The sequence below is a fragment of the Palaemon carinicauda genome, chromosome 20 (assembly GCF_036898095.1).
Source record: "Palaemon carinicauda isolate YSFRI2023 chromosome 20, ASM3689809v2, whole genome shotgun sequence".
NCBI lineage: Eukaryota > Metazoa > Arthropoda > Malacostraca > Decapoda > Palaemonidae > Palaemon > Palaemon carinicauda.
The window spans coordinates 12,247,639-12,260,799 of record NC_090744.1 but is presented as its reverse complement, the minus strand read 5'-3'; the positions used below and the strand labels follow the sequence as shown (position 1 = coordinate 12,260,799).

Genomic DNA, 13,161 nt, shown 5'->3' with positions numbered 1-13,161 from the left:
AAAAGCAGGATGCTAAATGCCAAGGGGCTCCAACAAGGAAAATAGCCCAGTGAGGAAAGGAAGCAAGGAAAAATGTTATTTTCATTAGTAAAATAAATTTTTGAATATACTTACCCGATAATCATGTAGCTGTCAACTCTGTTGCCGACAGAAATCTACGGTCGGGATACGCCAGCGATCGCTATACAGGTGGGGGTGAACACCACAGCGCCATCTGTGGTCAGGTACTCTAGTACTTCTTGTCAACACCACCTCAATTTTTTCCTCGGTCCACTGGTTCTCTATGGGGAGGAAGGGTGGGTCAATTAAATCATGATTATCGGGTAAGTATATTCAAAAATTTATTTTACTAATGAAAATAACATTTTTCAATATTAATCTTACCCGATAATCATGTAGCTGATTCACACCCAGGGTGGTGGGTGGAGACCAGCATACATGTTAACACAGAAGCTAAGTATCCCGTATTTTATTTTATTAGTTATTCAAAAATAACATAAAATAAATAAGTACCTGGTAAGGAAGACGACTTGAACCATTACTCTGCCTTTATTAAGTACGTCTTTCTTACTGAGCGTAGCGGTCCTCTTAGGATGCTGAACGACTCTTAGGTGCTGAAGTATAAAGGGCTGCAACCCATACTAAAGGACCTCATCACAACCTTTAACCTCGGCGCTTCTCAAGAAAGAATTGACCACCCGCCAAATCAACAAGGATGTGGAAGGCTTCTTAGCCGACAGTACAACCCATAAAAAGTATTCAAGAGAAAGGTTAAAAAGGTTATGGGATTATGGGAATGTAGTGGCTGAGCCCCCGCCTACTACTGCATTCGTTGCTACGAATGGTCCCAGGGTGTAGCAGTTCTCGTAAAGAGACTGGACATCTTTGAGATAGAATGATGCGAACACTGACTTGCTTCTCCAATAGGTTGCATCCATAACACTCTGCAGAGAACGGTTCTGTTTGAGGGCCACTGAAGTAGCCACAGCTCTCACTTCATGTGTCCTTACCTTCAGCAAAGCAAGGTCTTCTTCCTTCAGATGAGAATGTGCTTCCCTAATCAGGAGTCTGAATAGGTAAGAAACTGAGTTCTTAGACCTTGGAAGAGAAGGCTTCTTGATAGCCCACCATAAGGCTTCTGATTGTCCTCGTAAAGGTTATGACCTTTTTAGATAGTACCTAAGAGCTCTAACTGGGCAAAGTACTCTCTCCAGTTCGTCCCCCACCAAGTTGGACAGGCTTGGGATCTCGAACGACTTAGGCCAAGGACGTGAAGGAAGCTCGTTTTAGCAAAAAACCGAGCTGCAAGGAACATGTAGCCGTTTCAGATGTGAAAACTATGTTCCTGCTGAAGGCGTGGATCTCACTTACTCTTTTAGCTGTTGTCAAGCACACGAGGAAAAGAGTTTTTAATGTGAGGTCCTTAAAAGAGGCTGATTGGAGAGGTTCAAATCTTGATGACATAAGGAACCTTAGGACCACGTCTAGATTCCAGCCTGGAGTGGACAACCGACGTTCCTTTGAGGTCTTAAAAGACCTAAGGAGGTCCTGTAGATCTTTGTTGGTGGAAAGATCCAAGCCTCTGTGGCGGAAAACCGCTGCCAACATACTTCTGTAACCCTTAATCGTAGGAGCTGAAAGGGATCTTACGTTCCTTAGATGTAACAGGAAGTCATCAATCTGGGTTACAGTGGTACTGGATGAGGAAACTGCATTGGCCTTGTACCAGCTTCGGAAGACTTCCCCTTTAGACTGATAGACTCTGAGAGTGGATGTCCTCCTTGCTCTGGCAATCGCTCTGGCTGCCTCCTTCGAAAAGCCCCTAGCTCTTGAGAGTCTTTCGAAAGTCTGAAGGCAGTCAGACGAAGAGCGTGGAGGTTTGGATGTACCTTCTTTACGTGAGGTAGACGTAGAAGGTCCACTCCTAGAGGAAGAGTCCTGGGAATGTCGACCAGCCCTTGCAGTACCTCTATGAACCATTCTCTCGCGGGCCAGAGCGGAGCGAACCAACGTCAGCCGTGTCCCTTTGTGAGAGGCGAACTTCTGAAGTACCCTGTTGACAATCTTGAACGGCGGGAATGCATACAGGTCGAGATGGGACCAATCCAGCAGAAAAGCATCCACGTGAACTGCTGCTGGGTCTGGAATCGGAGAACAATACAACGGGAGCCTCTAGGTTATCGAGGTAGCGAACAGATCTATGGTTGGCTGACCCCACAGGGCCCAAAGTCTGCTGCAAACATTCTTGTGAAGGGTCCACTCTGTGGGGATGACCTGACCCTTCCGGCTAAGGCGATCTGCCATGACATTCATATCGCCCTGAATGAACCTCGTTACCAGCGTGAGCTTTCGATCTTTTAACCAGATGAGGAGGTCCCTTGCGATCTAGAACAACTTCCACGAATGAGTCCCTCCCTGCTTGGAGATGTAAGCCAAGGCTGTGGTGTTGTCAGAGTCCACGTCCACCACCTTGTTAAGCTGGAGGGACTTGAAGTTTATCAAGGTCAGATGAACCGCCAACAGCTCCTTGCAATAGATGTGAAGTGTCCTTAGCTCCTGATTCCATGTTCCCGAGCATTCCTGTCCGTCCAAAGTCGCACCCCAGCCCGTGTCTGATGCGTCAGAGAAGAGACGGCGGTCGGGTTTCTGAACAGCCAAAGGTAGACTTCCTTGAGAAGAAAGCTGTTCTTTCACCACGTGAGAGTAGACCTCCTCTCTTCGGAAACAGGAACTGAGATCGTCTCTAGCGTCATGTCCTTTATCCAGTGAGCCGCTAGATGATACTGAAGGGGGGGAGGTGGGGTCTCCCTAACTCGATGAACAGTGCCAGCGATGAAAGTGTCCCTGTTAGACTCATCCACTACCTGACTGAGCATCGGTTCCTTCTCAGCATGCTCTGGATGCAATCTAGGGCTTAGTATATCTTTGGGGCCGACGGAAAAGCCCGAAAAGCTCGACTCTGAAGATCCATACCCAGGTAGACAATGGTCTGGGATGGGACGAGCTGGGACTCCTCAAAATTGACCAGGAGGCCCAGTTCCTTGGTCAGATCCATAGTCCATCTGAGAATCTCCAGACAGCGACGACTTGTGGGAGCTCTTAAAAGCTAGTCGTCTGACGGAGCCGGACACAAGATCATGGTACTGCTGCACAGTCTGTGAACTGTCAACCATGGGGAAGCGAGGAAGTACAGTGACAACCCGAAGCTGTCTAGACTGTCTGGGTCGTACAGACAACTCCTTATCGGGTTGCTGAGGTTGCCGCACTGCGTCACAACAAGACACTTCTGCTGGTTGTTGAACGTCTTCCCAGTGACACACTGACTCCGTAAACAAAAAATCCTCTAACAAGGACTAAGCTTGGACTGCATGTCTTGCAACACAGCTCAAGGTCTATGGGAGCAGGTGTGGTAACAGACGGGGTTAGCGACTGAAGTGGAACCATTACCCTCCCTGGAAGCATGCTATGCTTAAATAAAAGTCCATAGGAGGCTAAGCAGCTAAAGGCTCCTCTCCAAATGACAGAGTCCTCAAGGGAAAATCAGAAGGAGGGAGAATAGCACTTTCTCATCTACAGGAACCATATCCGAGAAAAGCTAAGTTCTCTCAGTGAGGGTTTCACTGGTGCAAAAGCAGCAGACTAGAAGGCAACGTATGAAACTGCTTGACAGTCTAGTGAGTTGGCAACAACCAAAGATGTGTGACTGAGAAGCATGCGGTAAGGTATGCAGAGCATGCTGTATGTAGAGCATGCTGTAAGGTAAGCAGAGCATGTTGCATGGCGTGCGGCTTATGCTGCATGGGATGAGGCTCATGCAAGGGATGAGGCTTATGCCGCATGCGTTGAGGAGGATGCCGCATAATATGAGGCTCCTGCCTCATGGGTTGAGGCGGTTGCCACATAGCATGAGGCTTTTGCCTCATGGTTTGAGGAGGATGCCGCATAGCATGAGGCTCCTCATAAGCATGAGGCTGCCTCATGGGTAGAGGAGGATTTTTTAAAGAAATCTGAACCTGACACTAATCTAGCTGTCCGAGGATTTACCTGGTGAGACATCAGTCTCTTTACCAGCGAGTTTTACCAGATTTCCCCGGGCTACCACATGACACAATGTTATTTTCATTAGTAAAATAAATTTTTGAATATACTTACCCCATAATCATGATTATCGGGTAAGATTAATATTGAAAAATTGGTAGTAATTCATCCAAATTACCCCTAATGAGTCAATATGGATAAATATCAACACAACATCGTGTTCAAATAGAAATAAATTTCTACCTCATACTTGGGATCGAACGCTAGCCCCTTCTAATGAAAGGCCAGGTCGAAACCAACCATGCCACGAGAGCCCATTCAATAGTTGAGGTTCTTGCCTCAAGAGTGGAGGTGGCTGCCGCAAGAGTTGAGGTTGCTGCCTCAAGGATGGTGGAGGTTGCCGCAACGCAAGAGGTTGCTGCATAGCCCTGGTATCTGGCAACTCCCAATGCAGCAGCTCACGCGAGGAGGTAGGTTGAGGAACCTCAACTTCATACGTCTGGCAGGGTGGACTGCGCAGAGGTGGAGTTGAGGTTGCTGCCTCGAGGATGGTGGAGGTTGTCGCACCGCAAGAGGTAGCTGCCTCGAGGATGGAGGAGGTAGTCGCAACGCATTAGGCTCCTACCTCAAGGGTAGAGGAGGTTGCTGCAAAGCATAAGGCTCCTGCCTCAAGTGTTGAGGAGGTTGCCGCGTGGCAAGAGGCTCCTGCCTCAAGGAAAGTGGAGGTTGCTGCACAGAGCTGGTATCTGGCAACTCCCAACGCGGCAGCTCACGCATGGAGGTAGCTTGAGGAACCTCAACATCATACGTCTGGCAGGCTGGACTGCGTAGAGGTGGAGGAGCGCTCGCAGGAGGAGGTGTGTTAACCTTCTCTGCCTGAAACTCCTGCATCAACACCGCAAGCTGAGACTGCATTGTCAGCAGCATAGACCACTAGAGTTTAAGAAAGACAACAACAAACGGAGCTACTGTCAGTTGAAACTGAGGGTCTAAAACAGCTGGTGCGGCAACAGACGGAGTTACTGTCTGTTGCGATACCACCTTGCCTCTCTGGGAGGTGTGCAGTTGTCGTACTGCAGCAAGTCCGAACTGACCCAGTGCTAATGGCACCACCTAGGAGTTGGACTTGCGCGGAAGGGACCGACTTGCACTTAAAAGCTGCAAGATTTGGTCCATGGTTTCTGCGAGAAACCTCTTCCGCAGACGAGGAATAAATGGGCTCTCTCGTCTTTGTGTGGGTGGGGTGATCACGTCGGCTACGTGAGTTGGTTACACCCGAAACCACGGAGGGAAACGTCTGTTCGTCGATCAAGGCCTGCTGAACCCATAAGTCCTTCGACATTACTTCTCCCCTGGGCTTGGGAGCTTGTAAGAGGTCCCAGACTAGGCGAACAACTGGCACGAACAGACGAACCCTCGAACGCAACACTGTAAAACTTTGCGCTTATCACTTTATCACTTTTGATTTTCTGTTTGCACTTATTTCACTGAACTCGAAACTTTAAGTGGTTTGTACCTGAAACACGCAATTCTATCCTTCCTTAAAAGTTAGTAATTGCGAAAACAGTATTACAATGTAACAGAAAAACATAATGAAAGATAAATAATTCAGTGGCTGGAAAAGAGATTAAACACTAGATCAAATAAACTACGTTTAAAATCTCTCACCGCATAAAGTCTGAGAACAAGAATAAAACTCTAGAAACGTTTACCTTCTTCCCCTAAAGAGACTAGGGAGAAGAACAAAAACGATAACAACGTTACCCGCTTGAACGAATCGTTTATCCTCCTCTCTCTCCCTCCGTCTCTATCTCTCTCTCTCTCTCTCTCTCTTGACTTAACATCTGAGAGAAGAGCCCAATTATATATATCGTTAAAACATATTATTGTTAAAGGAAAAAAAAACTGAAAGGTTTCCCAAATAAAAAGTTCCTTTTTAGAATAGAACCATTTAAGCTAAGAAAGAATGAACAAAACGCTAGAATCGGTTTACTCTTACTGCAACGTGACACCGTGATAGACTCTCTCTCTATCGTAACGATAGAGCGCAAGTTGAACGTTCTGAACGTCAACAACTGCAGAGACAAAACAAAACGTTAGTTCAACTTTGAAAACAGTACAAGACTATCAAAGAAATTCTTTCAAAAACATTAAAATAGCATAATATGTTAACAGGTAAAAACGAAATGACGGGCTCAAAGTTAATTAACTTCGGTACCAAGAAAAGACCGCCTACTATTAGGAAAGGTCGAATATAAACAAATATAAAAATTAATTTAAATAAGTTTATAATAAAAGGAAGTTAATCAAAGAGGCCTATAAAAGGCGGAGATATAAAATAATTCTATAACTTTGTTAAGCAAAATTAAGAGAGTCTATACTCTCTTCGACACCAACACTTCCGCTAAGGGAAGGGTCGGCCATTTAAAAGTGAAAGAGAGTTCATACTCTCTTCGTACCAAAATTAAATCAACAATTAAATCAAATTAATTCCAAAAACTTGCTAAGCTAATGATATAGCTTCCTGAATAGCGAAGGCTAAACTCTAGAGCAAATACATCACCAAATCGTGAGCAATAACTCCAGAATCAACAGCGTATCCATGTAGGTCTAGCCGGAGGCACGACAGAGGAAAAATTGAGGTGGTGTTGACAAGAAGTACTAGAGTACCTGACCACAGATGGCGCTGTGGTGTTCACCCCCACCTGTATAGCGATCGCTGGCGTATCCCGACCGTAGATTTCTGTCGGCAACAGAGTTGACAGCTACATGATTATCGGGTAAGATTAATATTGAAAAATAAAATATTTAAACAACAGTAACATTAAAATAAATATCTCCTATATAAACTATAAAAACTTAAAAGAAAACAAGAGGAAGAGAAATAAGATAGAAGAGTGCCCCCCAGTGTGGCCCCAGTGTACCCTCAAGCAAGAGAACTTTAACCCAAGACAGTGGAAGACCATAGTACTGAGGCTATGGCATTACCCAAGGCTAGAGAACAATGGTCAGAATAGCAATCGAGTTGTAACCTAAGATAATGTAGAAAATAATTGTTGCTATTTTCTATATAAATTGAGTAAATGCCTACGTCAGAGATGAGTAAAATCAGGCATAATTATAAAGGACTGTTCCTACAGCAAAAACCTTTTATTCAACACTCGGATGGATAACGGAATGCAGAACAGAGGTAAAACCAAAGGGGCCCTCTGTAGGGCGCAGACCTCCGCCGCAGCAGCTTATCTCTCGACCTTGACCTTGGACCTTAACATGTATCAATTGGCGTGGATTTTCATACACGGACATTTTGCTTGACTGTGACCTTGACCTTGAATTTCCAGAATTTTACATGAAAGCTAATCCCTGCTAATTTCATTATTCTCAGACTAAAATTGCGGCCAGGAAGCTGTTCACAAATACACACAAACAGGGTAAAACATAACCTTCCAAACATTGTTGGCAGAGGTAAAAAAAAAAGTTCATATCCTTTTTATACACGTCATTACAGAGGTGAAGACATTTATTCTTCAACATCTAATGAATCTGTCCTTGGATCATACCCCACATATCCACCAATGTTTGTTGAAATTGGTTCTGTAGTTTTTGTGCAATGTTGTTCACAAACAAATTGTCATGTAATTAACATTGTGATTATTTCAAAGTACTGCTGTGTACCTGTACTTTGATGCACTCTATCCAAAATGTTACAAATTCCTCCTTGGGTACTACCCAACACAACTACCAACTTTGGTCAAAATCGGAACCGTACTTTTTGTGTACAATTGCTCAGAAACAAATGACGCCCGAGGGAATCCATAACCTTCGCAAAATCTTCGATTTTAGCGACGACAATTATTCAATATTTATAATTCTGCTCCCTAACATGTACAGTATAGCTGTTCCTGCTCAAAAGACATATCACAAATAATCACCCACATGGATAGAAAATAGATAGAACAGATGAGAAAGCTAAGGTGGTTTATGGGAATATCACTCTTTGAAAGATTGGAAAATGATGAAATAAGAAGAAAGTCAGTGTAGTATTACTGAGATGATAAGGGTGTCACGACCGAGAATGGTGTGGGCACGTGTTAAGGATGGATGGTGAGGGCATGTGTTAAGGATGGATGGTGAGGGCATGTGTTAAGGATGGATGGTGTGGGCACGTGTTAAGGATGGATGGTATGGGCACGTGTTAAGGATGGATGGTATGGGCACATGTTAAAGATGGATGGTGTGGGCACATGTTAAGCAAGGATGGATGGTGTGGGCACGTGTTAAGGATGGATGGTGCGGGCACGTGTTAAGGATGGATGGTGCGGGCACGTGTTAAGGATGGATGGTGCGGGCACATGTTAAGGATGGATGGTGCGGGCACGTGTTAAGGATGGATGGTGCGGGCACATGTTAAGGATGGATGGTGCGGGCACGTGTTAAGGATGGATGGTGTGGGCACGTGTTAAGGATGGATGGTGGGGAGGGTGTGAGAAGGGCTTGGGATAAACCTATTAGGGGGAGAATATCAAGTGGAAGGCAGAGAATTAGATGTCCTCAAGGTCAGGGATGATATGGAGAAAAGAGGTTTAGTGGAAGAGGATACCTTTGACTAAAGGTATTGGAGAGGACGCATCAGGCAACTGACCCATTCATGTAGGGATAACGGTGGGAAAAAAGAAGATGGATATTGTAAACATCCAGTACCTTTTGCCAGATGCATAAGTGACTACCAGGAATGTCTAATTGCATATAAAGCCAGCAACTGAGCAACAAAGGAACTGCGGTTCATGCTACTAATCATGGTCTGAAATTGATGTCACAAGATGACCTTTTTTAAAAATTAACAGTTCATGTATTCAGCTAAAATTAAAATATAATTGTCAACCCTATCTTCCTGTGATTATGAAGAACGTTGCACAAGTAAACATATGGATCTACATTTAATGTCAGTAATATGTTGTGCTCTGTTCGTAGATAGAACTTCTTTAATACTTCCACTAAAAAAAATACACTTTTCATTGTTTTCAGAGTTAATATATGATACTTTTATTACTAAAGAAATTGGAATTCACTGTAAGAAATGGACAAGTGCTGGCTAGCTTGGCCTTTTCTCTATGTTTAATGGGGTCTGGGCCATGATAACTTATGCATCGATTGATTAAAATGTGAAGTATATTTTTCATTCCAAGGCCATTGTTTACATTTGAGAGTGATGGCGAGTTACTGCGCATGCATTGGTTCCAAGCGGTTTGGGGAGTTTTCTGTGTATTTACAATAATGTAATTATTACCTGCTTTTTTTAACCAATTACTAGCTTCCAAATATTTATGCACAAGTTCCCAGATGTTGTTTTACAACAGACAATTTTTTCCACCCTAACTTTCAGTTTCAACTATACTGTACTACCATCATGGAAAGACATCTCCAAGTGGAAAGTAAAATCTATTTCGAAATTTAGTGTAATCTAATCTATATCAGCAATTGAATAGGATGAGAATGCTCTGTTCACTATATAGCTTTTGTTGCTCATGTGAAAGGAAAAAAAAAATAACCGAAAGTGACCCCGGGGGTGGTGTACACAGAACATCCGTGTGCTGCTTGCCAGAACATAGGAGCAGTGAGATTACGCCTATTTGCAAGCAAAGTGAGCCATGACCGACCAAACCCCTATTAGAAGGACTTAAGTGAATCATAGAAAATTGTGATACTTCTAATTTTCATCTACTTACATAAACTATATATTTTTCCAACTAGTTATCTTGTGTTTATTTTGTATTTCTGACTATTATTATTGCTGCAAATCAGTCATTTTTGGCCTTTCCTCACCCCCCCCAAAAAAGAAAACCTGTTTCCTGACTGGTGTCCCCTGTAATTGTCTTTGTACAAAGGGGGTCCAAAAACTCATGAATGGGTGGTTTGTCCCAATAATAAAAGTCAGAAATGCATAAAACACAAGATATAGTAGGAAAAATATATGGTTCATATATCAAAGTATCAGTTCAGTTTCGCCTTTCCAGTTCACCAGTCAGAGACGTTACCACACCCGCCACAACAACCCTGTAGTTCTTTAATATTTTCCTTCTCTCGTCGCTAAGGTCTGGACAGTAAAGAATGAAATGAGAGAGGTGTTCAGTTTCTGCCCCCACACAGTTTACATTCTACCCTTGCTACTAATTCATGTCTTTCTATGATTTCTAATATGATTTCAGTGATCCCTTATGCTAAAGGACACACAGCAAATGAAGTAGGGTTAGGTAGGGAGTACCCTACAGTAGGTTAGGACATATCCACTAAGCTAACAGTAACATACTTTATAAATATCTTGAAATATTCTATTTTTTCCTTATTTCCTTTCCTCACTGTGGGATTTTCACTATTGGAGCCCCTGGGTTTACAGCATCCTGCTTTTCCCACTAGGGTTATGGCTTAGCAATCAATTATAATAAGTATAATTTTAATAAGAATAATTTAATTTTTTTAATACAGAGGGTTAACTTAAAACATTTAGAGGCAAACCCAAATGAAATCAAATCTCTTATATTGGAATATACAAAATTACCCCCATGGCCATATAAGGTTACTTCCCACTGGATAATTCACATTACTAATTAAAAATGGCTAGTTTCATTTGACAGGACTAAAGCACCAACGTGATAAGACACCTTTGACAAGGCATTCATGCAAATTTAAATAGATACGATATAGAAGGAACTTGCCTTGTTGCCACAATTTCATACATTATGTATACAACACTTATTTGACAGTATGGATGGTATGTATGTATACCATCCAAAAAGATTAGGAAATCACTTACATTACGGAATTTTTTGGCAGGACAAGTGGCGTAAGAAAGTGGAATTGAAACCTTCCGTATTTCACTGTTTTGACAGACTGACTGACTGACAGTTCCAGTGAGCGCCTGAGCCGGCCATGTTCCTGGTTCAAACTTCAACCTGTCACACCTTTCAGGTTCATCTTTATAACGGCTCCTCTAGGAATCTTGGGACGTATTTTAGAGTTTATTCTTTATAATGTTATATGAATTTAACTTGAGTAACTCTTTATAGTCTAATCTCAAGATATTTTATAGTCTTTTTTCAAAAATTTTCCCTTAGTGTTTCTTATAATAATAATAATAATAATAATAATAATAATAATAATAATAATAATAATAATAATAATATTTTGTGGACACAGTAATATATAACAAATATATTAAAAAATGAAATTACTTTAACTTATATTTAGGATTTTATTCAATTGTTAAAATACAAATTGGTAATATAAATTAGTTAAAACTGATTATAAGGATCATTCATTAAAAAAAAACTATTGTCTGAGCTTTAAAATTCTTTCGTATAGAATATATTCTTTTGTAAACAAGAACAACAAAATACAATTATATAAAAGAAATGGAATGTGTTATATCCCATTTATGTTTTATTTGACTGTGAATTTAAAACTCACGAAGGGTTTCTAGTCATCCTGTTTGGTAAAACAAGTGAAAAAGCATTTTCAGAATACTGATGGTGACGTGGCAAAAATGACTTTGGTGTTATGGCTTATAAAACATTAATATACCATTCTAAAGGCAATGTTAAGTCCTAGAATAGACTATAGTTAATCATTAAGGAATATTCCATCCTAAAGATGGCTATATATAGATAAAAACCTTTAAAAAATCGAGATTTGTTGTTAGCAGACGAATTAATTTAGGGAAACAAAGCTAAAGGGATAAAATAAAAACATATAAATTGTCCCATTCTATCATGTAAACTTCAGCTTTAATTCTGTTACTACTGTTCCTATGCTCCATTTAATGATTTATTGATATTTATTAATCATTATAGGCTCGTAATCTCAGGAAATTCAAGGACACGGCGATGGTATGGACACCTACTGAGAGTAAAGGTAACTATTTCAATAAATACTATATTCAATGCTTTCTTGCATCTTTGTATATCCAAAGAAGGTATTTTGTGCAAGACATGCACTATCCTATCATTGCAATATAAGAATATATTAGAAAATATAATGACTTTTAATTGGAGTTATACTATATCCAATTGTGACGATAAATACTGAGAAGAAAATTAAAATAGAAAATTTACTAGCCACTTCTAGCAACTTCAAGCTTGCCCATATTAGTCATCAAAAGAGCTATTGTTCAAGTTTTAAAATTCTTATGGATAAAATATATTCTATGGACAGAATTAATACAAAATATATCTATATAAGATTATGAACTCTTTTAGATATCATCAAAGTCCTATTTGATTGTAAAATTAAAAATCTTGAAGGTATTTTGCCCATTTCTTCTGGTAAAACAAGTCACTGAGTCTATTTCACAAATCAGTCTGCTATCCATTTTACCAAATAGGATTAGCAAAACACCTTAAGATTTTCTAATTTTACAATCAAATTAATCATTAATAATATATAACAAACTTTAATTATAAAAATAAATATATTCTGTTTTATATTATTAGATGAAATATATTTTATATAGAAGAAATTTAAAGCTCAGACAATAGGTATTTTAATGAATACTCTCACATATAAAAGCTACTATAGTCTATTTTATTTAGCCGTGCATATTTGCACTTGACTCACAGGGGTGCCCTTTTAGCTCGGAAAGGTTCCTGATACCTGATTGGTCGGAAGTATTTTTGTCCGAACACCTTCATTGTTCTCGAATGATTACCAAGTAATGTGAATCGAAACTTATTTACTAACCTATATTTCTCCATCAGATATATGTTTTGTCAATAAGCAATGTTAAAGAATAAATATATTATAAAGTATCGTCATGGTAAGTCTAAATTTAATATAATAATGCGCCGAAGTCAACGACAGCAGCTTACTTTCGGATGCACGCTTTGTAATTTTGTAATTTTTCACATATTTTAACACAAATTGGGATAAATTACACTCAGCATAAGTTAAACATGTTATTATAAACTTTCTTTGAATACCAGAATATACCAAAAACATGGAATTAATAAAACCCGATATTTGTGAAAACTTGCGGGGAGGTAAAAGAACAGCCTACCAGTTTGGCGGGAAAACAATCCCCGCTGACTTTCATGGATGCAGTTTTTTTTTTTTTTCGTAATACGGTTCTGT

At 40.7% G+C, this 13,161-nt stretch overlaps 1 long non-coding RNA gene across 2 annotated transcripts in view; it reads right to left on the bottom strand.

Annotated features, from left to right (window-relative positions):
- LOC137660148 (uncharacterized) overlaps nucleotides 1-10,971 on the bottom strand; it is a 228,757-nt gene extending 217,786 nt beyond the window's left edge. For both annotated transcript variants that reach the window (XR_011047629.1, XR_011047628.1), the window contains exon 1: nucleotides 10,850-10,971. This is a non-coding gene — a long non-coding RNA (uncharacterized lncRNA). The remainder of the gene's footprint in view (nucleotides 1-10,849) is intronic.
- Between the last annotated feature and the right edge of the window lie 2,190 nt (nucleotides 10,972-13,161).